General features: G+C 43.0%; 1 pseudogene; it reads left to right on the top strand.

Moving 5' to 3' along the window:
- Nucleotides 1-2,578: 2,578 nt before the first annotated feature.
- On the top strand, nucleotides 2,579-25,986 carry LOC129627962 (glycine N-phenylacetyltransferase-like; annotated as a pseudogene).
- The last annotated feature ends 121 nt before the right edge of the window (nucleotides 25,987-26,107 follow it).

The following is a 26,107-nucleotide window of genomic DNA, read 5'->3' as shown; positions in this document are numbered from 1 at the left end:
ACTTCTACTGTCTTGATATTTTCCAAGATATGGCACAGGTACTTCTATTCTTGTCTGAGCCTTTTTTTCAAAGAAACATCTGGTAAGAATGCCCAAGCCCAGAATGTAGTTGGTTCTTCTACTGACACCTGTTGAATGAAAGAATGAGTCTTTTCCCTTAGTAAGCAGAGTGACTAAAGAGATGATTGTGTTTATGCAAGCATGTCATACATTAAATCAATAAACACTGAGTTCTTGCTGTGTGCCCAACAGTGTAATAAACATTGAGAATAATAGAATAAATGATTTAAGATCCTGCCCAGAGGACTGATAAGCTAGAGGGCAAACTGTAATGGGCTGTAATAAGTTTTGATTGAAATGTGTACATAATCTTTGGGGGGTACAGAAAAGAGAGTGATTTGTTCCATTTGGATTGAGGAACTAAAGGGAGTCAATAGAGAGAACAGGGAAATTTGAGTAAGACATTGAAATGGGAACAAAAGCTGGATTTTGAAGGTCTTCTGGAATTAGGGCCTAAATAAAATGAAGACAGTCCAGACTTGTTAAATCAGATACTGAGTTAAAGAAATATTCTGTGGCCCTGTGTGGAAAAGAAGGACAACAGAGGAGACTAGCACACTTCACCTTATAGTAAAGAAAACTTATATTTACAGGACTTAAGTGATTCCTACCAGCCTCAGTGACTGCCCACAGCAGCTACAATCAAGATACAAAGACCACTTCAAAAAACCTAGAATGGATTAAAGGCTTAAATGTATTAAGACCTGAAATCATAAAACTCCTAGAAGAAAACATGGTGTGGGGTGGGAGGGGAACTTGACCATGGTCTTGGCAATGATTTTTTTGGATATGGCAACAAAAGCTCAAGTATTGAAAGCAGAGAATAAACACGTGGGGCTATATCAAACTAAAAATTTCTGTACAGCAAAAGAAATCAACAAAATGAACAATCTATGGAATAGGAGAAAACATTTGCAAACCATTAAGGGGTTAATATTCCCCTGTCCCAGGTGACAGACAGGCTGAAGGTAGACCCAGAGGAGAGAGAAGCACTTCCAGCCCAGCTACTACCTTATATTCTGAGTTACTGTGCCATGTCCAACTTTGTGCAACCTGCCAGGATCCTCTGTCCATGGGATTTTCCTGCAGAAATACTGGAGTAGTTGCTATTTCCTCCTCCAAGGGATCTTCCTGACCCAGGGATCGAACCAACATCTCCTGAGTCTCCTGCATTAGCAGGTGGATTCTTTATCACTGAGCCACCTGGGAATCCCTGAGGTTAGCTGCAAAATGCCCGCTGCTTTAATTTTGCTCTCCGGGTTTTCCACTGGGAAATATTGAGGGCAGGAGGAGAAGGAGGCAACAGAGGATGAGATGATTGGATGGCATCACCGACTCAATGGACATGAGTTTGACCAAACTCCAGGAGATAGTGAGGGACAGGGAAACCTGGCGTACTGCAGTCCACTGGGTCACAAAGAGTCGGACACAACTGAGCAACTGAACAACAGCACCCAGGTTTTCCATAGGAGTCTCTCCATGCTGTGCTGTGCTTAGTCACTCAGTCGTGTCCAACTCTTTGTGACCCCATGGACTGTAGTCTGCCAGGCACCTCTGTCTATGGGGATTCTCCAGGCAAGAATACTGGAGTGGGTTGCCATGCCTTCCTCCAGAGGATCTTCCCAACCCAGGGATTGAACCCAGGTCTCCCGCATTGCAGGTGGATTTGTTACCAACTGAGCCACCAGGGATGCCCAAGAATACTAGAGTGGGTAGTCTATCCCTTCTCCAGGGAATCTTCCCAACCCAGGAATCAAACTGGGGTCTCCTGCATTGCAGACAGATTCTCTATCAGCTGAGCTACCAGAGAATCTCTGTGGTCCGCCCTAAGTGGAAACATAAAGGGAAGGGAATTCTGGGAAATGTAGTTCAGCCTAGCTTAGGTGACACCTCATTTGTTGAATACATTAAGTTCTCAATAAATATTAACACTTACTGAGTGATTGAATAAATGAATGACTCATAGATGAACAAAGCAATACTTAGGTTTCCAGTCTAGTCACAAAAGTCTATTTAAAATATAATGAAACTATACCAAAAAAGCATTAAATAAAAAATCAAAGCCAGACTTTGGTAAGGAGAGACTTTATTTGAAAGGATTATTTCAAGAGGGAAAAGGAGTGCTGAAATAGGAAGAGGGTATTATTTCAACAGAAGAACTCTCAGATGGTAAGATCTACAAACATCTGAAAGGCCAGGCAGAAAGGGGTTATTTCATGGAAAGGAGTCAGCAAAGTTTCATGGAGGATCATTCTGAATGCCAGTGTTGGCTTGAGCTGAGGGTGGATCACAGCCAGAGGACTGTGTGCAGGAGAGAAGATGGATTAACGGATTAACGTTTTGTCAAGCTTTAATCTTTGTTAAACCGTTAGAACACTTTGTTGCCATTGTTCAGCAGGGATAAACCATCCACCTAACCATGGAGGAAGGGAGAGTAAACAGAAAGAATCCAGTCCGTATGCCCTTTTAATGGGGTTGTTTGGCTTTTGGTTTGTTTGAAGTTTTTTTTATGTTGACTTCTATGAGCTGTTGAAGAGGGGGAGTTTGAAGGATTAGTAGCCTTGTCACAGACAACATGACGGTTATGATGAGTCTTAAGCCCAATGGGAGAAGGGCAGTTCCTTGCAGGAAGACACTCAGAAACATGAAGGGAGTGGTGGGTTTTTTGTTCTGTTTTGCTTTTTAACCATTGCTGTTTCCCAGGAAACAGGGACTTGGGCATCTTTGTGTGTCTTCCAGCACTTCTCATTCCTTGTCTGTCGATCCTCTCTTAGGTTAAGGGACCTGCCAAGATGTTCCATTTACAAGGCCCACAACTGCTGCAGATGTTAGAGAAATCCTTGAGGAAGAGTCTCCCTGAGTCCTTAAAGGTGAGAGTGGAGCATTCTTAAGGGGAAAAGGGCTAGGGACAGCTTGAGGGAAGGTGGGAAAGAGAACAAGGAATCCCTGAACACTACTCTGAGCCAAGCTCACCCACCTGGCTGCTCGTTTGGTTTACCTCACCTATCTGCAAGGCAGCTATGTCATGTCTGTAGAACCAAAGGGGAAAGGCAGGCTCAGTCATATGACTTGACCAAGATCATGCCAGCGGTGAGTGGCAGGGCTATGATTTGAACCCATTGTGATCTTTGTTGTGTGATGATGCCAAAGCTTTCCCTCATGCCCTTCAGCTCATGTTATGTAACTCTGGAAGTTTTGTTTTTTGTTTTTTCCAGAATTGGCAAAGTCAATGTTTATTCTTAGCAAACAATCAAGTGCCTGGTGAGAAGCTATCCATTATGGTTCTTCTTTGTAATTAATAATTGGTCAAATTCTGTTTTTTGTCAAACCCCAAGGATTATGTTTAACTTTGAATGAGACAGAAATTGTGTTTAAGGAATGATCTTGTACCTTAGAGAAGTGGAAGTGTTTTTCTTGCAATAATATATTACAAAGGGAGTAGGCTATTACTAAAGACTGCCACTATTATGATACAGGAATCAATTCACCAAGAAGATGTAAGAAAACCTGAAATGCATACACCTGGCAACAGAGGCTCAAAGGACATGAGACAGAAATTGAGAAAACTGAAAGAAGAAATCTGGAAGCACATAGGTGTGAAGAGCTCAGCACTTCTTGCTCAGTGATTTGTAGAATAGGCAGAAAACCTATAAATACATATGTGAACTTATTGTATACGAAATACTATGAACAAACTTGAATAAACTGACATTTATAGAATACTTTGCACAACCATGGCAGGGTACATACTATTTTCAAGTGCACATGGAATGTTTAGCAAAATAGACAATATTTTTAAAAATTTTAGAATTGAAATATAGCAAGTATGTTCTTGAACAATATAGAATTAAACTCAAAAAAAAAAAAAAAACCTGAAAGATATCTGGAAAATACCTGAATTTCTAAAAGTATACAGATCAGATCAGTCACTCAGTCGTGTCTGACTCTTTGTGACCCCATGAATCGCAGCAGGCCAGGCCTACCTGTCTATCACCAACTCCTGGAGTTCACTGAGACTCACGTCCATCGAGTCAGTGATGCCATCCAGCCATCTCATCCTCTGTCATCCCTTTCTCCTCCTGCCCCCAATCCCTCCCAGCATCAGAGTCTTTTCCAATGAGTCAACTCTTCGCATGAGGTGGCCAAAGTACTGGAGTTTCAGCTTTAGCATCATTCCTTCCAAAGAAATCCCAGGGCTGATCTCCTTTAGAATGGACTGGTTGGATCTCCTTGCAGCCCAAGGGACTCTCAAGAGTCTTCTCCAACACCACAGTTCAAAAGCACCAATTCTTTGGCACTCATCCTTCTTTACAGTCCAGCTCTCACATCCATACATAACCACTAGAAAAACCATAGCCTTGATTAGACGGACCTTTGTTGGCAAAGTAAGGTCTCTGCTTTTGACTATGCTATCTAGGTTGGTCATAACTTTCCTTCCAAGGAGTAAGCGTCTTTTAATTTCATGGCTGCAGTCACCGTCTGTAGTGATTTTGGAGCCCAGAAAAATAAAGTCTGACACTCTTTCCACTGTTTCCCCATCTATTTCCCATGAAGGGGTGGGACCGGATGCCATGATCTTCGTTTTCTGAATGTTGAGCTTTAAGCCAACTATTTCACTCTACACTTTCACTTTCATCAAGAGGCTTTTGAGTTCCTCTTCACTTTCTGCCATAAGGGTGGTTTTGTCTGCATATCTAAGGTTATTGATATTTCTCCCGGCAATCTTGATTCCAGCTTGTGTTTCTTCCAGTCCAGTGTTTCTCATGATGTACTTTGCATAGAAGTTAAATAAACAGGGTGACAATATACAGCCTTGACGAACTCCTATTCCTATTTGGAACCAGTCTGTTGTTCCATGTCCAGTTCTAACTGTTGCTTCCTGACCTGCATACAAATTTCTCAAGAGGCAGATCAGGTGGTCTGGTATTCCCATCTCTTTCAGAATTTTCCACAGTTGATTGTGATCCACACAGTCAAAGGCTTTGGCATAGTCAATAAAGCAGAAAGAGATTTTTTTTTTTGGAACTCTCTTGCTTTTTCCATGATCCAGCGGATGTTGGCAATTTGATCTCTGGTTCCTCTGCCTTTTCTAAAACCAGCTTGAACATCAGGAAGTTCACAGTTCACATATTGCTGAAGCCTGGCTTGGAGACTTTTGAGCATTACTTTAGTAGCGTGTGAGATGAGTGCAATTGTGCAGTAGTTTGAGCATTCTTTGGCATTGCCTTTCTTTGGGATTGGAATGAAAACTGACCTTTTCCAGTCCTGTGGCCACTGGTGAGTTTTCCAAATTTGCTGGCATATTGAGTGCAGCACTTTCACAGCATCATCTTTCAGGATTTGGAATAGCTCAACTGGAATTCTAAATAAGTCATGTTTAAAATTCCAAGGAAAATTAGAAAACATTTTAGTTGAATGAAAACAAAAATACAATATATGAAAAGCTTTGGGATGCAACTAAAGCAGTTGGTAACCGAGAAACAGATAGCATTAAGTGCTTATACTAAAAAAGAATAACAGTCTAGGGACTTCTCTGGCAGTCCAATAGTTAAGACTTGGCACTTCCAGTGAAAACAATTTTCAATACTAAGTCCATACATTTCACTTTGTATATTCTGTGAAAAGCATGAATTACCAAAGGTCACTGAAGAAGAAATATGCAACCTGAATTGCCCTCTATCCTTTGGAGAAATTGACTTTGTAGTTTAAAACCTTCCAACAAAGAAAATTCCATGCTCAGATATTGTCAGTGGCAATTTCTACCACACACGTAAGGAAAAAATATCACTTCCACAAAAACCCTTGCAGAATAGAGCAGAGGAGAAAACACTTCCCAAATCATTTTATGAGTCCAGAATTACCCTGACACCAAAATGAAAACTACAGAACAATATTCTTTGTGAACAGAGATATCCATTAACAAAATGATATCAAGTCAAATCCATCAACATATCAAAAGGATAATACATCATAACCAAGGGAAGTTCATCTTGGAAAGGCAAGGCAGATTCAACATTTAGAAATCAATCAGTTCAATTCACTGTTATCAACAGACTGGAGAAAAGCCATAGATCTTCTCTCAGTAGATGCAGAAAAATGTTTGACAGAATGTAATGTTTCTGATAAAAATAAAACTCTCAGCAAACTAGAAATAGGAGGGAATTTCTTCAACCTGATAAAACGTGTACTGGAAAAATCTATGCCTAGGAATAAACTAAATAGTGAAAGATTTAATATTCTTGCTAAGGTCAGTAGCAAGGGAAAGATATTCATTCCCACCAGTCCCAGTGGGAATGGTACTAGATATACTAATCAGCACAATAAGACAAGAAAAAGAAATTAATACATATTGGAAAAAAATAAAGTAGTGTTTATTCACAGCTGGTATAATTGTCTAATGAGAAAAATCTTAAGGAATCTACCAAAATCCCAAAGCTCCTAGATGTACAATTAGGTTTAGCAAAGGCCTTAGGGTGAACATACAAAATACAAAAATTGGTTTTCCATGTACTAGCAATGGACAATTGGAATTAAAAATCAATACAATTTATAAGTTAGACAAAAACAGTAGACAACAACAACAAAAAAACCTTAAGTATAAACTCTGTTAGCATACAGGGCTTGTCTGGAAAATAAACGCTTTTCCTTTTATTGATGAATCACAGCTCCAGACTTCTCAGGGCAGCATGAATATGACATAGAATTTAGTAGAGTTAATTATACTGATCATGCTGATGGGAAACCTGAAAGGAATAGCATCGTATTATATCCTTTTTTGGCCGGGGGTTTGGGGGGAGCTTCCCTTGTAGACCAGCTGGTAAAGAATCTGCCTGCAGTGCAGGAGACCTGGGTTCCATCCCTGGGTTGGGAAGACCCCCTGGAGAAGGGAACGGCTACTCCCTCCAGTATTCTGGCCTGGAGAGTCCCATGAGCTCTATAGTCCATGGGGTGGCAAAGCACCGAACGCATCTTCTCCTTGGTGCCCTGACACTGTGTTTAGGGGTCATGTGTAGGCTAGGCCAGGGGCGCTTAGTGTAGCCCAGAGGCATGCTACACTGAGGGGTAGGGTAGGCAGCTCTTGAGAGGAACAAGGTCAGGAGTCAGACGGCTTTGATCCCACAAATTCATTGTTTTCTGGGTAACACTGCAAAAATCTCAGTGCTCTTGCATGTAAAATGAGTAAAGCCAGAAAGTAAATACTCTTGGTAGACACTCCTCAACCTTGAACAGGGTTGTGTGTGTGTGAGTCGCTCAGCCGAGTCTGACTCTTTGAGACCATGGACTGTAGCCTGCCAGCCTCCACTGTCCATGGGATTCTGCAGGCAAGAATACTGGAGTGGGTTGCCATTTCCTTCTCCAAGGAATCTTCCCGACCCAGGGATCAAACGCAGGTCTCCCACTTTGCAGGCAGATGTTTCATCAGTTGAAACACCAGGGAAGCCCTAAGCAGTGTTATCATTACCTTGCAGAGATGTTTGGAGGGTTAACTAAGATATAATAAAATTAATAGCCAATACTTCTTGCTGCTGCTGCTGCAAGTCGCTTCACTCGTGTCTGACTTTGTGCGACCCCATAGATGGCAGCCCACCAGGCTCCCCCGTCCCTGGGATTCTCCAGGCAAGAACACTGGAGTGGGTTGCCATTTCCTTCTCCAATGCATGAAAGTGAAAAGTGAAAGTGAAGTCACTCAGTCGTGTCCGACTTTTACTGATCCCATGGACTGCAGCCTACCAGGCTCCTCCGTCCATGGGATTTTCCAGGCAAGAGTACTGGAGTAGGGTGCCACAACACTTGCCAAATATCAGGAACTACACCATGTATTCAATATAACCTCAAAAGTATTTTTTCAGGAGGAGGAGGGGAAGGAACTAAATCAGTTATGTGCCTGAATTAATTTTCTCTTTACTGGAAAATTTTTCCAAGTCTACTTGGAAAATTTTTCAAGTTAAATTGTTTTCTTTTATGCTGTATGTCTGGGGTTTGAATTGTTATTTACTTTTTGTGTCAAGTGGATCTTAACTTTTTGGAGAAAATTCTTGGCACGACTAGTCTTAGCCCAACTCTACTGTAAGGCAAAGTAACTCTCAATATGAGATCCTCAGTTTTAATGAGGTTCTTTTCCTCTCTACTCACCTGATTCTTTGATGACATAGCTTTTTCCCCAGAAGCAGAAATCTAGGATATTTGTAAAATTTATTCTTGTTACAAATGTATGACCTAAAACTCATTGACTAGTTGCTAATAAGTCTCAGGTGAGAGAAAAATCTGGGTATTGCAGCCTGAAGGACTGCCCACCTATCTCCCAAGCAGAGGAAACTATGTGGGTTTAGCTCGCCTGTAGCTTCGGTCCCTTCCATTTGCAGTGGCTGCCTGAGTCACTATGTTCCGGTTAAATGACACTATCACGGGCACAGAAACGTGTATATAAATGCCACTGGTTCCAAACGTCATGTGGAAAAGCATGTATTTTATTTTCCTTAAAGCTGCATTTAATTTCTATATTGAGCATCTGCTAACGGCAGAAATTTAATTTATAAAAACTCAGTAAAGTCAAAGTTTGAAAGACAAAGTCAAAGTTTGCCTCCTCCTCTTTCGCTTTAGTCTGACATGAACATTTCATGGCAAGAGTAGGGAAGCACAGGGTGAGAGGTGGTCCTTTGTCTGAAATAGTCACCATTCCGTCGGCCCTGGTCTTTGGCATTCTTCCATGCCTTCTGCTAAGGCATCTTGTTTCAATGCATCCAGGTCCTAAGGTCCACCCTGGTATGGATTGCTGTTTTTCCTCTCCCCACAACCATGTGGCTCATTCCAGTTTGGACAATCTCTTTCTCGGGCTCTTCAATGTTTTGAGGGCACCAATGTTTGAACAGATGGTTGCAAAGATTTAAAAAATTGCCCAATAAGTGTTGCCCTTGGACCTTGGCCACCAAAGCTTGTGTTGTTAACACCATGCTCTGTCTCTACTTTTTACATAGACAGGAATTCATTTAACCTTTATGGAAGGTGATTCAGAGACGTGTGCAAGAAAAATAAAATATTTAAACAACAGTTGGTGTTTGACCCAGAAATTCCCCTTCTAGAATTTGTAATATCAGACATATTTGCAAAGATTTATGCAAAAGCAATTTTCATTGAAAAGTAAACTCTTAAAGATTAGAAAACACTGAAATGACGAGCATTAAGACAGTAAAATTGAAGTAGTCCTTCCATATAATGGATATTACGCAGCCATTAAAAATGATTATATAGATTTCTGTTTATTGATGTGGAAACAAGCTCATAGTATAGTGTGTATGTGTATGTTGGGGGGGGGGAACAGATGTTAAATTAATATGTATTAGGTAATTGATTTCATGTTTAAGAACTGTATGTGTGTGTGTTAGTCACTCAGTCGTGTCCAACTCTTTGTGACCTCGTGGACTGTAGCCCACCAGGCTTCTCTGCCCATGGAATTTTCCAGGCAAGAATACTGGAGTGGGTTGCCATTCCCTTCTCCAGGGGATTTTCCTGAGCCAGGGATTGAACCTGGGTCTCTTGCGTTGCAGGCAGTTTCTTTAGTTTCCCTGACTGAGCCATCAGGGAACCCTGAAAACTATGTGTGTGTGTAAATAAATGGAATAAAATGGAAAGATATAACACTAAATTCTACAATGTGTTAGTAGATGATTTTAATTTATTCATTTTATTTATCTGGATTTTAAAATATACTAATAAAATTTTTGATCTTCCCTGGTGGCTCAGACAGTAAAGAATCTGCCTTCAAGGCAGAGATCTGGGTTCTATTCCTGGGTTGGGAAGATCCCCTGGAGAAGGAAATGGAAACCCACTCCAGTATTCTTGCCTGGAGAATCCCATGGACAGAGGAGCCTGGCAGGCTACAGTCCATGGGGTCAAAAACAGCTGGACATGACTGAGCAACTAACACACATACACACAATATAATGTTCTCACTGTTTGACCCCAAAGTCTATTTCCATTTGGAGTAATAAAGTAGAACCTGAAGACCAAAATAAAGGCCCTATTAGGTACTTAACCTGATTTCATAGAAATAAGCCTTGTCCTGATCAAACAGGGTGCTTCACCATCCCTTCCTGATAAGCTGACCCTCTCACTTTCTCGGGATACGGCAGGTTTACGGGACCGTCTTCCACATGAACCAGGGAAACCCATTCAATCTAAAGGCCCTGGTGGACAAGTGGCCTGATTTTAAGACAGTGGTTATCCGCCCTCAGGAGCAGGTAAGGGGCCAGGGGCAGAAGGAATGTGCGTCTGTGTTTGTATTCGCTATGCGCCCACCAGGTGCCCGGCAATGTGGTAGACCCTGTGGATACAGAAACGAAATGCAGTGACAGTGAACAGGCCCCCGTGCTCAAGAACCTCCGAGTCTGGAGGGAAGCAGACAAGCAAAGCAAATACAGCAAGGTGTGACAAGGTACAATAAGTATCGGAGAAACAGGAGTAGCGCTGGCCAAGAGACGGTTAGGCTACAGAGGTCAGGATGCGGGGCAAGGACCAGAGAGCTTTCACGGAAGACGTTTTGTCAAAAGGGAATTTTGAAGAATAATAGGTTTTTGACAGGTTGACAAGAACAGAGGTTGCGTTCTAAGCAGCGAAAGGAACACCCCAACATGTGTGAAGGTAAATATGACAACGTTGTGTGCGAAGCCGCTTCGGTCATGTCTGACTCTCTGCGACCCCATGGATGGCAGCCCACCAGGCTCCTCTGTCCATGGGATTCTCCAGGCAAGAACGCTGGAGTGGGTTGCCATTTCCTACTCCAATGATAACGTTAGGGAAATAAAAATAACAAATTATGATGCTCGTATTTGGGAATATATTTTCAGTACTAGACTTTTAAAAATCACTCAGACTAAGTTGTTAATCTGTTTCAAATATAAATATGTTATAAGCATATTGAAAATAAAGTATAAAAATTCCAATATGCAAAAATATGTAACCGTATAGTATCATTTGATGAATTATTTGGAAGTAAAAGTTAAATGTATAGTGATCTTTTTAAAAGTACCAAATTAGTATACTGTATTGGTGTTTTTCTTTCTGGCTTGCTTCACTCTGTATAATAGGCTCCAGTTTCATCCACCTCATTAGAACTGATTCAAATGTATTCTTTTTAATGGCTGAATAATACTCCATTGTGTATATGTACCACAGCTTTCTTATCCATTCATCTGCTGATGGACATCTAGGTTGCTTCCATGTCCTGGCTATTATAAACAGTGCTGCGATGAACATTGGGGTACTCGTGTCTCTTTCCCTTCTGGTTTTCTCAGTGTGTATGCCCAGCAGTGGGATTGCTGGATCATAAGGCATGTCTATTTCCAGTTTTTTAAGGAATCTCCACACTACAGTATACTAACGCATATATATGGAATTTAGAAAGATGGTAACAATAACCCTGTGTACGAGACAGCAAAAGAGACACTGATGTATAGAACAGTCTTATGGACTCTGTGGGAGAGGGAGAGGGTGGGAAGATTTGGGAGAATGGCATTGAAACATGTAAAATATCATGTATGAAACGAGTTGCCAGTCCAGGTTCGATGCACGATACTGGATGCTTGGGGCTGGTGCACTGGGACGACCCAGAGGGATGGAATGGGGAGGTAGGAGGGAGGAGGGCTCAGGATGGGGAACACATGTATACCTGTGGCGGATTCATTTTGATATTTGGCAAATCTAATACAGTTATGTAAAGTTTAAAAATAAAATAAAATTTAAAAAAAAATGTAAAAAAAAAAAAAAGTACCAAATTAAACAGAATACAAAAGTAAAGATACTTTAATTATTGAAATCTAAAAAGGGAACAATATTCACTTTTTAATGCAACTTTAAAAAACTGATTGTTGGTGGTATTAATGGGAAGGGCATTTCTGGGCAACAATTTCCAGCTATTTTGCTCTTGTTGGGTAGTTGTTCTTTGATTTCTTCCTTCAGCTTCAAAATAATCTCATCATCTTTTATTTGTTAATTTTGAGACATTATTTTTGAGCAAATTTTGTTTTAGCTTTTTTGGAAATATGAATTATTTTTTAAACAGTGCATTGCAGTTTACATTTTTAAGGCATCCTGGGTCTTCATTCTGCATAGCTTTATCACATGTGAGAATTCTAATGCAAGGTTACCTGTGTCCATTTCAATATTGTCCTCATAATCCATTTGTTCTAAGACTCTTTGAAACAGAATAACATTTACTCTTGCAACTCTCCTGAGGATTGTAAAATCACTGAAGATGCATTCTAAACTGATAAGTGTTTGGTTGATTTGAAATTGTCTTGCAACAGAAAAATACCTTCATCAAGTTTTTCTTACTTGTAAGTGGAATCATTCATTAAATCCCTGACTTAGTCGTATGGTGAAAATGATTCAGAAATGATGATAGCACACCAAGAAGAATAGCGATATTTAGTTTGTAAAATAGCACTGTATACTGAAATACCAAACAAGTATTCCAATCACTGGATATGATCAGTTTGATTTATTTATATTACCCAACCACACAGGAGATGGCAGATGACTTTGATGGAACGTGTTGCATTTCCTTCTCCAGGGGATCCTCCCGACCCAGGGATCGAACCTGCGGCTCTTGTGTCTCCTGCACTGGCAGGTGGACTCTTTGCCACTGAGCCACAATTGGAATGATAAGTCCTTGTGCCATAGAGCACGTCCCCAGTCACAGGAAAACCTGTCAGTGTTGGAATCGGACTCCCTTGGGTGACGTCCCTGTTCTGCCTACTATTTGCTTCGTGATCTTGAGCAAGTAGTGTAACATATCTATTTTTCAGTCCCCTCACATATAAACTGCCGGGAGCCGGCGAGAGACATTCCACTCGTGACAAAGGTCATGAGGAAGGGGGCTCGGCATACGCAAAGGCGGCATCCAGCCTCGGGAGTGCCCCCGGATATTCTCGAGCATCTACCCCCAAAAAAACCAGAGTCTGCCTACTTTATTGCTTTGTGCTCTCACCTCTGACTTTACTGGGGGCTGTCCCCCACCACCATCTCGCTCTCTCTGTCAAAGAGTTAACTTACAGCTCCAATTAATAAAGTTCCTGGGCAATTAGGAGTGTTTAAATCCAAACCCCTCAGATGGCTCTCTAACTCGCCTGACAAGTTTACCCGGACACCTACAGCTATGCATACGATTGTTTACAGTCTCCCAGCCTCCAGAGGCACGGGAAGCTTAAGATATTCAAATAGCTTAGAGCCTCTCAGAGAGTTAGAAACTGTCAGAATAAAACTAGTAAGAGATTTCATTGATGAGCCAATGTTTGTTGCCAAGTTTTCACATCCCCTGAATTGTATCCTTGAATGTGCATTAATTAATATAGTTGGTATGTAGAAAAAATAAGTAGTGGCCTGGTGTTAGTAACTTTAGACCCTTAAGGTAGTAAATTCTTTCCTTTGTAAACCCATTACACATCCACCCTATAGGAACGTAATCTTATCTTCGGAGGATGGCGCCAAACCTTAAAATAATTACTCTTAGAGAAAATAAGTCTTTGTTGATAAGTGCTTGTCAAGAGTCATAAAATGTTAACAGGCCTCTGGCCAGAAGATGATGTAAATCACCTAAACCATTTGTATACGATAAATCTGCAGGAAAGAAACCCTGGTTTTTGATAAGCATCAAAGACTGCTGATTTTGCATCCCCTATTGTCCTCTATGTGTAACTTAGGGTATAAAAGCCCCTGTTGAAAATAAAGCTATGGGCCTTGCTCACCAACGCTTGGTCTCCCCATGTCATTCTTCCCTTTAACTTCCAGCTGAGTGTCCATCTGGAGCGTGGATGTCCTCTGCGACCATTTATTTGCCTGGGCTTCTAAGACCCACTCGAGAAGGTGTCTAAGGTGGGGCACCTTCCGCTATTCGAGAGGGCGCCTGCGGCCTCCATGGTCAGAGCTAACCTGGTGTCACGGGTTATATTGATTTTCCGCGTAAACCAAGCCACTCAGCTTCTTTTCTCCACTGAATTTTCCTACTGAGCTATCCTCATTCTATTCCTCTTTATTATCTCTAATTAACATTTGAATAGGTCGCCTAGCCGTCTCTCCTTCGAATACCCTGGATCAGCTGGGGCTGGTCCCTGGCAGGTGGCGCCCGAGACAGGATTTTCGAAGGTAAGCTCCCCAAAGCAATTAGGGTCATCAGCCCTTTTGCTCCCCCGTTCTCGGAACAACTGGGTCATCAGCTCTCTTGTTCCCCCACGGAGCAGTTTGGGTCATCAGCTCTCTTGTTCCCCCTCGGAACAGTTTGGGTCACCAGCCTTCTGTTCCCCCCCCACCCGGGACAATCTGGGTCATCAGCCCCATTGTCCTTCCAGTGTTCGGGACGGCTAGGACCCCACTCAAGGGTGCCGCGGACCCCCCTGTAGGACAGACAGGGCGAGAGGAGTGGGAAGTGTTGAAAGTGTTAAAGTGTTAGACTTAGAGAGAGAAAACAGTTTCTGAAGTTAAAAGGCCAAAGAAAAGCCTGATCTTTTGATAGCTAAAAGCAAAATCTTTTACTATACTTAATTTTCTGACATGGGTAACACTGAATCAAATGAAAGACAGCTCTTTATAGGAGTAATCTTACAGTTATTAAATAAAAGAGGAATCCAAGTTAAAAAATCTGCCATTCAATCATTTTTTTCATTTGTACAAGAGCACTGTCCCTGGTTCCCAGACGAAGGCTCTGTTAACTTAGATGTCTGTGAAAAAGTAGGAAAACAGCTAAAAACTTACCATGCCGAACATGGCTCAGAAAATGTTCCTAATGACACTTTTTCCTTATGGAACATCATTAGAGATGTCTTAGACCCTGCCCCCGATTCAGAAAAAGTACATCTTAAAGGGGATAGTGAAGAAATTGCTGTGGCTAAACCTGCCCCTGAATCTAAAAAAGTAACCTTTAAAGAGGAAAATGAGGTCAAAACTGTAGTTAAACCTCAGGAAAATGAGAAAAATGAAGACCCACCTGACTATCGGCAACTAAGAAAAATGTTAGCAGCCATGACTACTCAGGAACAACTTAAAGTTAGGGATGAGAAACAAGATCAGCCTTCCCCAAAAGAAAAAGAGAATTTAGGCGAGATAATAGCTAAATATCACTCTGATGGAGATCGGCATCTCTTAAACAATGATGCCCCAAAAGGCCTAAGAGAAACTTCCCCTGTCAGACCACCCGCTCCTAGGAGCTTGAGGGAAACATCCCTTATCAGACAGTCTGTAAGATTTAGTCACCAAACAGTTAAAAGATCTCCAAAACAGGAGAAGAGAAATACGGGACGCTCCCATCCCCCCATGCCTCCTCCTCCATGTGGGGGTAAAGGGCCTCCGCTAAGAGTTTCCCGGAAAGGGGTTTTCTCTAGTCCCGAGGATAAATTTAATCCTCACCTTGAGGCTTCTTTTTTAGTCCCCTCTGCAGTTTAGATAGGGTAAAGAGGGTTCAAAATAAATAAAAATATTCTCAAAAAAAAAAAAATGGGTTTCTCTGCATCTAAGAATAGACAAATGTTTATTGGCTCTGTGTATTATGATTAGACATGTCCTGGACCTCCGTCATGAGGCTGTTAAATAGCCTATGGGAGAGGCTATAGCGGTGGATGGTGGTGAGTCTCCACTTTCTGCACAGATCATAATTTCTGCTATTGAAAAAAAAAAATCACCACTTTCTGCACAGATCATAATTTCTGCTATTGGAAAAAAAAAAAAAAAAAGAGGGAGAAAGTGCTTTACCTCCCGAGGAAGGAGAGGGCTTACAGGACGCTGCGGCTGAGCGCCCTGGCGAGCTCCCTCCCCCTCTGCGCAAACCTTTAAAAAACTTATCCACCACTTTCTGATTTAAGGCGATTGCCACCGCCTCCGTTTGTGCCTCCCAGGACCCAGGAGTTCCCCACTTTGCCCCCCAAAGCCTCTCAAAGCGTTGCCTAAGCCTGAGGAAGATAAAAAGTTTTTTAAACAAAGGAGCTTTTAGTACACAATATGCAGAGCGTGCTCCTTGGAGAAAACCCCCTCAGGGGGGGTCTCACCCAGGCTAGGAGAAAAGACAAGAGGATTGAGCAATAATATTAACCCCTGACGTGCCGCTTACTCCAATTCCAACAGGAGTGGCTGGCCCCCTACCCGAGGACTTTGGAAGATTTGTCCTGGGGCGTAGCTCGCTTTCTTTTCAAATAAAAAAAAAAAGAAAGAAAGAAAGAAATTTCGGTGGTGCATGGTGTAGTAGATTCTGATTATATTGAGAAATTAAAGTCTTGATCTCACTGCCTACCAAAACTGTATAAATTAATAAAGGTCAAAGAGTAACATAGCTTTTGCTTTTACCTTATTATCAGAAAAGAAAAAACTTGACTTCTCAAGCTAAGAGCCACAAAACATTTGAATCTAGTGATCTAGCCTTTTGGGTGCAGGAAGTTACAGCTCCAAGGCCTTTAAAAGATCTTTTAATTCAAGGGAATAAAATGTCAAGACTGAGTTACAAGCAGTTATTTAGGCCTTTCAACATTTAGGAGACCACACCTTTAATCTTTTGACTGACTCCTGATATATTGTAGGGTTGTTTCCTCATATTGAAACTGCTAATATTCCAAAAAATAAAACTACTATCTTCTCCTTGTTATCTGAGTTACAGAAAGATTAAACACAGAGATAAAAAATATTTTGTGGGACATAGAGCCCATTCCAGCTTGCCTGGCCCTTTACATGAAGGAAATGCTTTGGCAGATGCATTGACTAAAGTAATTGTTTTAAACTTAAATAAAAAGATTGATAAGGCCAAAAATTCTCACAAAATTCACCATCAAAATGCAGCTGGTTCAAGGTATAAATTTCATATCTAGAAAAACAGCTAGACAAATAGTTATGTCCAAATTGTAATTAATCACTTAAACGTAAACACACAGGGGCAGACTACAATGATGAGACACTAGATGCCTGAATTACAGGCTACGACTCGGCCCCTGGTCAAGTAAAAAGACCTCCATACTGGAGAGTGAAAAAGGCCAGATGTGTTGCTAACTTGTGGGAGAGGGTATGCTTGTATATTTCTACAGAATGCAGATTCTTCAATTTGGATCTCAGACAAATTCGTCATGTCACGTTCCCCAAAGACCAGGTTCGCGGCGCGCACTCGCTCGCTCCCCCTCCCCCAGCCAGCTCTCGCCTCCGCGCCGCCAGCAGCGCCCAGTACCCTTCTCGCTGCACCCTGCGACCTAGAGCAAAGAAGTCTGTGCGGTGAGTGAGGGCCAGAGAGGAAAGCGCGCCCGCGGAATGCAGTCCAGACCAGCGCGCTCCCGCAGGCGAGAGGGAAACGCTGGGAGCCCAAGCCGCGGAGGCTAGCCCAAGGCCGTGATCCCCGCCCCTCCGCCCGCTGTAAGCGCCGAGGCCCACAGCCTGCCGCTCGCGTTCTGCCTCCTGATGCTGGGGACACTGCTCCCCCGGGCCGACGCCTGCAGCTGCTTCCTGGCTCATCTTGTTTAAACCCTCAATATAATGTTTGCTCCTTTGTGGTAGTGGTGTTGTGAACAATGTATGCTTTCATCTTGTTTGACCCCCCAATATAATGTTTGTTCTTTTGTTGTGTTGAAACGCCCACCCTATCTCATGATACCTGTGTCTGTGCGTTCTTATTGGTATGATAATTACGGTTTGGCTGTATTACAACAACTGCAGGATTTAATGCGAACCCGACGGTTTGTGGGCTTACTTATCTTGGGAATAGCAGCTTTGATAAGTGCAATCACTTCTGTTACTGTGGCAGCAATATCATTGACTCAACAAGTACATACTGCTCAATATGTTGATTCTATGTCCAAAAATGTTTCTTTAGCATTGGCTACACAGGAAGCTATAGACAGGAAGTTAGAAATGAGGGTAGACGCCCTAGAGGAAGCAGTAATACATATTGGGACTGAATTGCAGGCTTTAAAGGTGAAAATGGCATTGTCCTGTCATGCTGACTATCGGTGGATATGTGTAACACCCCTGAAAGTAAATGAGACAGATTTTGAATGGGAAAAGATTAAAAACCATATTTCAGGTATCTGGAACAGCTCTGACATTGGTCTAGACTTAGGGAAACTTCACAATCAAATAGCAACCATGGAGCACTCCCAATTAGATTTTACTGCCGCTGGAACAGCAAATGATTTCTTCCATACTTTCTCTAACTACATTTCAGGAAAAAATATGCTGTCTACCTTCCTTAGCTATGTTACGGTGGCTGTTTTAATTCTGCTTCTCATATTCATTCTTCCTTGTATTGTCAGGATTCTTCGGCAGAGCATTCAGAGGCTCGCGACTGAGCTACATCTGGCTGTTTTAAGAAATAAAAAAGGGGGAGATGCCGGGAGCCGGCGAGAGACATTCCACTCGTGACAAAGGTCATGAGGAAGGGGGCTCGGCATACGCAAAGGCGGGATCGAGCCTCGGGAGTGCCCCCGGATATTCTCGAGCATCTACCCCCCAAAAACCAGAGTCTGCCTACTTTATTGCTTTGTGCTCTCACCTCCGACTTTACTGGGGGCTGTCCCCCACCACCATCTCGCTCTCTCTGTCAAAGAGTTAACTTACAGCTCCAATTAATAAAGTTCCTGGGCAATTAGGAGTGTTTAAATCCAAACCCCTCAGATGGCTCTCTAACTCGCCTGACAAGTTTACCCGGACACCTACAGCTATGCATACGATTGTTTACAGTCTCCCAGCCTCCAGAGGCACGGGAAGCTTAAGATATTCAAATAGCTTAGAGCCTCTCAGAGAATTAGAAACTGTCAGAATAAAACTAGTAAAAGATTTCATTGATGAGCCAATGTTTGTTGCCAAGTTTTCACATCCCCTGAATTGTATCCTTGAATGTGCATTAATTAATATAGTTGGTATGTAGAAAAAATAAGTAGTGGCCTGGTGTTAGTAACTTTAGACCCTTAAGGTAGTAAATTCTTTCCTTTGTAAACCCATTACACATCCACCCTATAGGAACGTAATCTTATCTTCGGAGGATGGCGCCAAACCTTAAAATAATTACTCTTAGAGAAAATAAGTCTTTGTTGATAAGTCCTTGTCAAGAGTCATAAAATGTTAATAGGCCTCTGGCCAGAAGATGATGTAAATCACCTAAACCATTTGTATACGATAAATCTTCAGGAAAGAAACCCTGGTTTTTGATAAGCATCAAAGACTGCTGATTTTGCATCCCCTATTGTCCTCTATGTGTAACTTAGGGTATAAAAGCCCCTGTTGAAAATAAAGCTATGGGCCTTGCTCACCAACGCTTGGTCTCCCCATGTCATTCTTCCCTTTAACTTCCAGCTGAGTGTCCATCTGGAGCGTGGATGTCCTCTGCGACCATTTATTTGCCTGGGCTTCTAAGACCCACTCGAGAAGGTGTCTAAGGTGGGGCACCTTCCGCTATTCGAGAGGGCGCCTGCGGCCTCTGTGGTCAGAGCTAACCTGGTGTCACGGGTTATATTGATTTTCCGCGTAAACCAAGCCACTCAGCTTCTTTTCTCCACTGAATTTTCCTACTGAGCTATCCTCATTCTATTCCTCTTTATTATCTCTAATTAACATTTGAATAGGTCGCCTAGCCGTCTCTCCTTCAAATACCCTGGATCAGCTGGGGCTGGACCCCGGCAATAAACAATGAAGATAATAGAAGTACCTGAAACTTGCGGCTGGGCTTCCCAAGGGACACAGTGGTAGAGAAACCACCTGCCGATGCAGGAGATGTGGGTTCGATCCCTGGGTTGGGAAGATCCCCCTGGAGGAGGCAACCAACTCCAGTATTCTTGCCTGGAGAATCCCATGAACAGAGGAATCTGGCAGGCTGTGGTCCATGTGGTTGCAAAGAGTTGCACATGACTGAGCATGCATGCAATACATATGGTTAATGTAAGAATTAAATGTGGTATTAGACCAATACCAGGGCATGTCAAAGGTTGGCTACTATTTTTTTTTTTTAATTTATTTTGGCTGTGCTGGGTCTTTGTTGCTGCCTGCAGGCTTTCTCTAGTTGCAGCAAGTAGGGGCTGCTCTTCGTTGCGGTGTGTGGGCTTCTCGTTGCCATGGCTCCTCGTGTTGTGGACCACAAGTTCTAAGAAAGTGGGCTTCAGAAGCTGAAGCACACAGGCTTAGTCCCTCCAAGGCATCTGCCCGGATCAGGGACCGAACCCATGACCTCTGCATTGGCAGGCACATTCTTAACCACTGGACTACCAAGGAAGCCCAAGTTTTGCTACGATTTTTTAAATGCCTAGTGTCCTTGATTCCACAGTATTTCTAGTGTTATCTCTGTATTGAGTAAGAGCAAACAGGTTGAGGCAGTGATAAGGCCATGGTCACACGGTCACTTGCAACACCAGAAGCAAAGTTGCTGACTTTCAATCCTGGACATGTCTGTTGGGAAGCTTCCAGGAGCATCTACAAGGGCAGTTACTTCTCCCCTAACTTTACCCCTATCTAGGTTCACAGTCCAGTCTGAATGAGGTGATACAGAGTCTTGCAGCCACTAAATTTGCTAAGGTGGAGCACACACAGTGCATTCTCTATGTGATGCCGGAGACAGCGAGGAAACTTCTTCCTTCCCTGCCAGAGACAAAGAACTTACCTGTTGGATATGGCCCACCCAAAGCCATGTGAGTTTGAAAAAAGATGCTCTTTCACCATTGCAGTAGCCTCCCAACTTCTCTCCCCATATTCACTCTTGGCTCCCCGCAATCCATTTCCAGAGCGATGCTTTTAGAGTGTGATGTGGGTTACATCCATTCACCTGCTGAAGAGCCACTGAGGATTCTCAGCTTGCTGTTGTTGTTCAGTTGCTAAATCTTGTCTGACTTTTTGCAAATCCACAGACTACATAGAGCATGCCAGGCTTCCCTGTCCTTCACCATCTCCAGGAGTTTGCTCAAACTTATGTCCATTGAGTCGGTGATGCTATCTAACCATTTCATTTTCTGTTGTCCCCTTCTCCCACTGCCCTCAATCTTTCCCAGCATCAGAGGCTTTTCCAATGAGTCAGCTCCTCACATTAAGTGGCCAAAGTATTGGAGTTTCAGCATCAGTCCTTCCAATGAATATTCAGGACTGCTTTCCTTTAGGATGGGCTGGTTGGATCTCCTTGCAGTCCAAGGGACTCTCAAGAGTGTTCTCCAACACCACAGTTCAAAAGCATCAATTCTTTGGCACTCAGCTTTCTTCACAGTCCAACTCTCACATCCATACGTGACTCTGGAAAAACCATAGCCTTGACTAGATGGACCTTTGTGAGGAAAGTGGTATCTCTGTTTTTTAATATGCTGTCTAGGTTTGTCATAGCTTTTCCTCCAATGAGAAAGTTTTTTGTTTGTTTGTTTGTTTGTTTGTTTTGTGTGTGTGTGTGTGGCTGCATTTACCATCTGTAGTGATTTTGGAGCCTAAGAAAATAAAATCAAGGTCAAACTCCTCTATGAACTTCCAGGGTCCTATAAGACCTGGAACTCATCACCTCTCGGACTTTATCCTGTCGCCCCTGCTCACTCCCACTAACGGCTCTGACCCTGTTTATACAACTTGATCCCATGCACCCAGGCATGGCTTTGGGCCATTGCATTTGCACTTTGTCTTCCCACAATGTCCTTCCCTCTGATCTTCATACACTTGCCTCTTTATTGTCATTCATACTCTCAGATGCCATTTCTTCAGAGATGCCCAGACCTATGGTCCTCTGTGTGTTAAAATGACTGGAAACATTTTACTCACAGTATCATACATCACTGCCCATGGAGTTCTCCAGGCAAGAATACTAGAGTGGGTTGCCATTTCCTTCTCTAGTGGATCATGTTATATCAGAACCCTTCGCCATGTCTCGTCTGTTTTGGCTGGTTCTGCACAGCATGACTCATAGGTTCATTGATTTACGTAAGCCCCTTCGCCATGACAAGGCTGTGACTCATGAAGGGGTGTAGGGGTGGCAGAGGATGAGATGGTTAGACAGCATGGCTGACTTAATGGGCTTGAATTTGAGCAAACTCCTAGAGACAGTGGAGGACAGAGGAGCCTGGCATGCTGCAGTCCATGGAGGCACTAAGGCGGTGGACATGACTTAGCGACTTAGCAACATCCCCTGTTATACCTGAAAACGCCTTCACATCTATAACCTCATTTGATTCTGTTGTCCACCCCGGAGGTAGACAAGATAGGAGACATTATCCCTATTTGCCTGACAGAAACAGGCTTGGATGATGAAATAGCTTGTTCAGGTCACGTGGATAGTTAACGGTGTGAGGGGCTTGAGTACAGATCCCCTAGTTCCCCATCTCTAGACCCTTTCCAAACCCTTTACAGCCTGAAGATGACTTCAGGCTCAGTGTTCTGTGCTTCTGGGGCTGCCTGCACTCCACATCACACCCCTTCTCTGGACTTCAGTTCCCATAGTGGCCAAGAACACTCTGACAGCAACATTCTACGATTCCATGGTTCCTAAGCTCTGGCTTTAACCACAGTTGCTAGCATGTGCTTTGGGGCACTCACCTATTTTCTGTTTACCTAGATTTCTTATCGTTAAAATGCAGTCTTATCAATTCCCTCATTAAATGCTGAGTCGCTGCTTTGCCGACAGCAATCATACTAAACTTTTAGATACTTCTTACTGGAGTAACAGGCTAATTTGGCCTTGGAGTATGGAATGAAGCAGGGCAAAGGCTAATAGAGTTGTGCCAAGAAAATGCATTGGTGATAACACTCTCTTCCAACAACACAAGAGAAGACTCTACAGATGGACATCACCAGATGGTCAACACTGAAATCAGACTGATTGTATTCTTTGCAGCTAAAGATGGAGAAGCTCTATACAGTACGCAAAAACAAGACTGGGAGCTGACTGTGGCTTAGATCATGAACTCCCTATTGCCAAATTCAGACTTAAATTGAAGAAAGTGGGGAAAACGACGAGACCATTCAGGTATGACCTAAATCAAATCCCTTATGATTATACACTGGAAGTGAGAAATAGATTTAAGGGACTAGATCTGATATAGTGCTTGATGAACTATGGACAGAGGTTCGTGGCACTGTACAGGAGACAGGGATCAAGACCATCCCTAAGGAAAAGAAATGCAAAAAAGCAAAATGGCTGTCTGGGGAGGCCTTACAGATAGCTGTGAAAAGAAGAGAAGCGAAAAGCAAAGGAGAAAAGGAAAGATATAACCATCTGAATACAGAAGTCCAAAGAATAGCAAGAAGAGATAAGAAAGCCTTCCTCAGCGATCAATGCAAAGAAATAGAGGAAAACAACAGAATGGGAAAGACTAGAGATCTCTTCAAGAAAATTAGAGATACCAAGGGAACATTTCATGCAAAGATGGGCTCGATAAAGGACAGAAATGGTATGGACCTAACAGAAGCAGAAGATATTAAGAAGAGGTGGCAAGAATACACAGAAGAACTGTATAAAAAAGGTCTCCATGACCAAGATAATCACAATGGTGTGATCACTCACCTAGAGCCAGACATCCTGGAATGTGAAGTCAAGTGGGCCTTAGGAAGCATCACTATGAACAAAGCTAGTGGAGGTGATGGAATTCCAGTTGAGCTATTTCAAATCCTGAAAGAGGATGCTGTGAAAATGCTGCACTCAATATGCCAGCAAATTTGGAAAACTCAGCAGTGGCCACAGGACTGGAAAAGGTCAGTTTTCATTCCAATCCCAAAGAAAGGCAATACCAAAGAATGTTCAAACTACCGCACAATTGCACTCATCTCACACGCTAGTAAAGTAAGGCTCAAAATTCTCCAAGCCAGGCTTCAGTAGTACGTGAACCGTGAACTTCCAAAGGTTCAAGCTGGTTTTGAAAAGGCAGAGGAACCAGAGATCAAATTGTCAACATCTGCTGGATCATGGAAAAAGCAAGAGAGTTCCAGAAAAACATCTATTTCTGCTTTATTGACTATGCCAAAATCTTTGACTGTGTGGATCACAATAAACTGTGGAAAATTCTGAAAGAGATGGGAATACCAGACCACCTGACCTGCCTCTTGAGAATATGCAGGTCAGGAAGCAACAGTTAGACCTGTACATGGAACAACAGATCAGTTCCAGTAGGAAAAGGAGTACATCAAGGCTGTATATTGTCACCCTGCTTTTTTAACTTCTATGCAGAGTACCTAATGAGAAACACTGGGCTGGAAGAAGCACAAGCTGGAATCAAGATTTCTGGGAGAAATATCAATAACCTCAGATATGCAGATGACACCACCCTTATGGCAGAAAGTGAAGAGGAACTAAAAAGGCTCTTGATGAAAGTGAAAGAGGAAAGTGAAAAAGTTGGCTTATAGCTCAACATTCAGAAAACGAAGATCATGGCATCTGGTCCCATCACTTCATGGGAAATAGATGAGGAAACAGTGTCAGACTTTATTTTTGGGGCTCCACAATCACTGCACATGGTGACTGCAGCCATGAAATTAAAAGACGCTTACTCCTTGGAAGGAAAGTTATGACCAACCTAGACAGCATATTCAAAAGCAGAGACATTACTTTGCCAGCAAAGGTCCATCTAGTCAAGTCTATGGTTTTTCCAGTGGTTATGTATGGATGTGAGAGTTGGACTGTGAAGAAAGCTGAGCATTGAATAATTGATGCTTTTGAACTGTGGTGTTGGAGAAGACTCTTGAGAATCCCTTGGACTGCAAGGAGGTCCAACCAGTCCATTCTGAAGGAGATCAGCCCTGGGTGTTCTTTGGAAGGACTGATGCTAAAGCTGAAACTCCAGTACTTTGGCCACCTCATACGAAGACTTGACCCATTGGAAAAGACTCTGATGCTGGGAGGGATTGGAGGCAGGAGGAGAAGGGGACAACAGAGGATGAGATGGCTGGATGGCATCACTGACTCGATGAATGTGAGTTTGTGTGAACTCTGAGAGTTGGTGATGGACAGGGAGGCCTGGCGTGCTGCGATTCATGGGGTTGCAAAGAGTCGGACATGACTGAGTGACTGAATTGAACTGACTGCGGGTAGGCAAAAGTCCTGGGTCCTTACGGTGTAATTGCTCTTTTATCAGTTTTTGAGGAAGGTACGATTGATAGGCTCACTTTATAAAGGAAGGAGGCAGAGAGACAGCATGTTTCCTGTTTGAAATCACACAGCTTTTGAATTACGAATCTGGGTAGCCTTTTTGCAGAATCTGTGCCTTTCCCTGTGCTCTCAAATGCATCATCTGAAGACCATTTGGGGGCAAACAATATGTATAATATTTCTCAGTATGTATGACTTACGAGTTTTTATTTTCTTTTTCCTTTTTGTCAATAGTAACCAGGAGATGTTTAAGCTCTCATCCATGGATCCTACCCATGCCACTTTGGTGAATAAATTCTGGCATTCTGGTGGCAATGAGAGGAGCCAGAGGTTCATCGAGTGCTGTATCTGGGCCTTCCCCACCTTCTGCCTGCTGGGGCCCGAGGGGACCTCTGCCTCCTGGTCCCTGATGGACCAGACGGGAGAGATCCGGATGGGGGCCACGGTGCCCGAGTCCACGGACTCATCTCCCACATGCTGGCTGTCCACACCCAGGCTCTGGACCAGCTCGGTGTCCCCGCATATAACCACACGGACAAAGCCAACAAAATCATGCAGAGAATCAGTCACAACCTGCATCACATCGCCATCCCCCATGGGTGGAACCAGTGAAACTGTGAGCCCCTGTGAAGTGGGCCTCCACCCAGACAGCGCCGGGTCAGCTGGACACGTGGCCAAAGAGGCAGAGGGCTGGGCGGGAAGGAAGAATGAATCCTCATCAGTGGGGAAGTAGCGTGGGCTGTTTGGGGTGGGAGCACGGTGAACGGTCAACAGAACCCCAGAGTCCCTGCTCATTGCTCACCCACGGACTTCCCTTTCAGTCCTGCACACCCTCCTGCTTCCTCCATATTCCAACCCTGGCGCCCACCACGCTATTCTGTGCTTCTATGAGTTCAACTTTTTTTCAAGACCCCCATGTATAAAGAGGGAGGTGATATATGTATAAATATGGCTGATTTGTGCTATTGTATGGCAGAAACCAACATAACTTTGTAA

The sequence above is a fragment of the Bubalus kerabau genome, chromosome 15 (genome assembly GCF_029407905.1).
Source record: "Bubalus kerabau isolate K-KA32 ecotype Philippines breed swamp buffalo chromosome 15, PCC_UOA_SB_1v2, whole genome shotgun sequence".
Classification (NCBI taxonomy): Eukaryota; Metazoa; Chordata; class Mammalia; order Artiodactyla; family Bovidae; genus Bubalus; species Bubalus kerabau.
The sequence above is the reverse complement of the archived record's forward strand: the minus strand, read 5'-3'. Positions and strand labels throughout refer to the sequence as shown.